At 32.1% G+C, this 3,488-nt stretch overlaps 1 long non-coding RNA gene across 1 annotated transcript; it reads right to left on the bottom strand.

The window, feature by feature from the left end:
- Positions 1-1,750: 1,750 nt before the first annotated feature.
- Positions 1,751-2,141, bottom strand: LOC111084045. Its single transcript, XR_002609371.1, has 3 exons — positions 2,059-2,141; positions 1,883-1,972; positions 1,751-1,839 (listed from the first exon to the last, which is right to left on the bottom strand). It is a non-coding gene; the product is annotated as an uncharacterized LOC111084045 (long non-coding RNA).
- Positions 2,142-3,488: the final 1,347 nt, after the last annotated feature.

Genomic DNA, 3,488 nt, shown 5'->3' with positions numbered 1-3,488 from the left:
GTTGAAAGAATCTTTCTTCAAGGTGAAATGGAGGTAGGGTTATCACAAATAATAACTTTAATTTGCTGGACCATAAACAAACTAATACTGGCAAACAGAGCTGTATGCAGAGCAGTGTGCAATCACACAAGTGCATTAGTGAGTCCATGCACTGAAGTGAGATGGACCCAAACACAGGAAATAACAGACTGAACCAGTGTTATGACTGGTTACATTACAGAATATAATAGCCTTACGCAGTAGAGCGTAAATAAGAGGTTTTTCCCATCACAGGGAAATGGGAAAACTTATGGTTTGTGCATTTTTGTCAAAAAGTAATGTACATCATTTCCAAAGTAAATGAAAATGAATAGCCCTGTTAAAGTGATTATACATTGCCGAAAGATGTCGGAAATCTTCGTCAATTGTGGTGTACCTCTGGAAAAGACAGTGTAATTAATCCACTTTATTTCATATAGCTTTGACTTCGAACACATAAATATGTTCATGCCATTGATAATATGTATAGAAAACCTGGGGTCTTTGCTTGTACAGTTCAGTATTATAATATAAATTGTACTGAAATAGGGTGATTATACTGCAGTTGATTGGTAGAAATATCTGGACTATAATCATACTGTTTTAGATTGATTTAATCCAAATCTCATTAGTACGTGAGAAATGTAACATAGAAATCAAAGCAAGATCATTCTTTCATGTGTATTTAAAATTAGTGTGTAACGTACTATTTTAATGTGTCTTGTTAATATATATATTGCATATTTAAAATGTGTTTTTTTTTCTATCCTAGGTCACAAGAACAGCAACAAAATCATTCTTATGAACAATCAGATTTCCACAAATCTAGAAATAGCAAATACAGACAGAAAAGCAGATAAAAGTATCACTGTCGCTACTCTTCTGATTCTTGGAGAGCATTGATCACCTTGTGTTTTGTCTACTGTTAAGAACAATTCAGTAGTTTTATTGTTTATCAATTTTCTAGTGAGTTAGACTGTTTTATTATTGGTTATGATGGTCGTACCTTGGTATTATTAAACTCCACCAAACCTTGTGAAAGAATTACCTAGTTTAGTTACTTGTTTCTTACAAAGTCGACTTCAGAACTAATAAAATTGTTTAGTTACTAGTGTGTAATATAGATTAATAATGTTTTAACGTTTGTTTTTTGTATAAAACTTGGAACACTCATACACAATGTTTGTTAAAAAAGTCCGTATTCAGTACAGTAAACATGTTTATCAAAAATGTATTACTTATCTTGTTCTTCTTGTAAGCTGTTAAATAGCCACAGAATATATTAATATTTCGGCTTCTATACTGAGATCTTCTTCAGATCCTTTTCTTTCAACAGGTAGTTGCAGTTCTAAAACCCACAACATTTACTCTGCAAAAAAAAAACATTTAAACATTGTTCTAGTATCGTTTTTATTGTTCATACATGGACTGATTTTATAAGTTTTTATGTCATTTGACAAGGACAGCTGCTGAGAATTTAACAAATTAGTACATTATGCTTAACTTTCATGTATACAGAACAACTTCACTAGAATTCTCATCTATACATTCATGTATACAGACCAACTTTAGTAGAACCCTGATATATACATTCATGTACAGAGAACAACTTTAGTAGAACCCTGATATATACATTCATGTGTACAGACCAACTTAGGTAGAACCCTGATATATACATTCATGTATACAGACCAACTTTAGTAAAACCCTGATATGTACATTCATGTATACGGACCAACTTTAGTAGAACCCTGATATATACATTCATGTATATAGACCAACTTTAGTAGAACCCTGATATATACATTCATGTATACAGACCTACATTAGTAAAACCCTGATATATACATTCATGTATATAGACCAACTTTAGTAGAACCCTGATATATACATTCATGTATATAGACCAACTTTAGTAGAACTCTGATATATACATTCATGTATACAGACCAACCTTAGTAGAACCCTGATATATACATTCATGTATAATATACATGAATGTATATATCAGGGTTCTACTAAAGTTGGTCTGAGACCAACTTTAGTAAAACCCTGATATATACATTCATGTATATAGACCAACTGTAGTAGAACCCCGATATATACATTCATGTATACACACCAACCTTGGTAGAACCCATAGACCAACCTTAGTAGAACCCAGATATATACATTCATGTATACAGACCAACCTTAGTAGAACCCAGATATATACCTTCATGTATACAGAACAACTTTAGTAGAATCCTGATATATACATTCATGTATATAGACCAACCTTAATAGAACCCAGATATATACATTCATGTATACAGACCAACTTTAGTAAAACCCTGATATATACATTCATGTATATAGACCAACCTTAATAGAACCCATATATATACATTCATGTATATAGACCAACTTTCGTAGAACCCAGATATATACATTCATGTATACAGACCAACTTTAATAGAACCCAGATATATACATTCATGTATACAGACCAACTTTAGTAAAACCCTGATATATACATTCATGTATATAGACCAACCTTAGTAGAACCCAGATATATACATTCATGTATACAGAACAACTTTAGTAGAACCCTGATATATACATTCATGTATATAGACCAACCTTAGTAGAACCCAGATTCATGTATATAGACCAACTTTCGTAGAACCCAGATATATACATTCATGTATACAGACCAACTTTAATAGAACCCTGATATATACATTCATGTATACAGACCAACTTCAGCAGAATCCTGATATATACAATCATGTATATAGACCGACCTTAGTAGAACCCAGATTCATGTATATAGACCAACTTTAGTAAAACCCTGATATATACATTCGTGTATATAGACCAACCTTAGTAGAACCCAGATTCATGTATATAGACCAACCTAGCAGAGATTCGTACGTTTGCGGTCAAATTAGTATTTTTTGCAACAATACTTCTTTACATACAGGATTTCTAGAATAATAAAAATGAATTGTAATAGGATACACCAAGTCTTTAAGTTTACTTGTCTTAGGCCTAACATTAGTTAAGGGTTTATTAAGTACTGTCTATATTCGATAAAGAGTTACACTAATATTGTATTTTGTGCACGTATTCTGCTTTAGTTTAGTTAGGGCTAAACTTTACCGTGCTTAATACTATCAATAAATAAACTTATAATGTTATTCTATGACCTAACGTTAAATCTTTTTAAAAATTTTGATAGGCTTTTAAGATGTTGTTGTACAAAATGTCTACTAGTGTAAGTTTACAGCCGTCTTTTGTTTGCATTCGTTGAAATGAAGTGTGATAACATATTTAGGACAGACAAAACTGTGCTCGGTAATTGAAGTTTTTGTGTGATCATTCACTATTAAAAAGTAAGTAATACAATAACAGGCGAATGACCTGACTTTACGTTACACAACCAAAACTGAACCGCCCGGCATGGCCAGGTGGATAAGGCGCTCGAC

Source organism: Limulus polyphemus, unplaced genomic scaffold (genome assembly GCF_000517525.1).
Source record: "Limulus polyphemus unplaced genomic scaffold, Limulus_polyphemus-2.1.2 Scaffold13056, whole genome shotgun sequence".
Taxonomy (NCBI): domain Eukaryota; kingdom Metazoa; phylum Arthropoda; class Merostomata; order Xiphosura; family Limulidae; genus Limulus; species Limulus polyphemus.
Note: the sequence above shows the minus strand (reverse complement) of the source record. Positions and strands in the feature narration are given on the sequence as shown.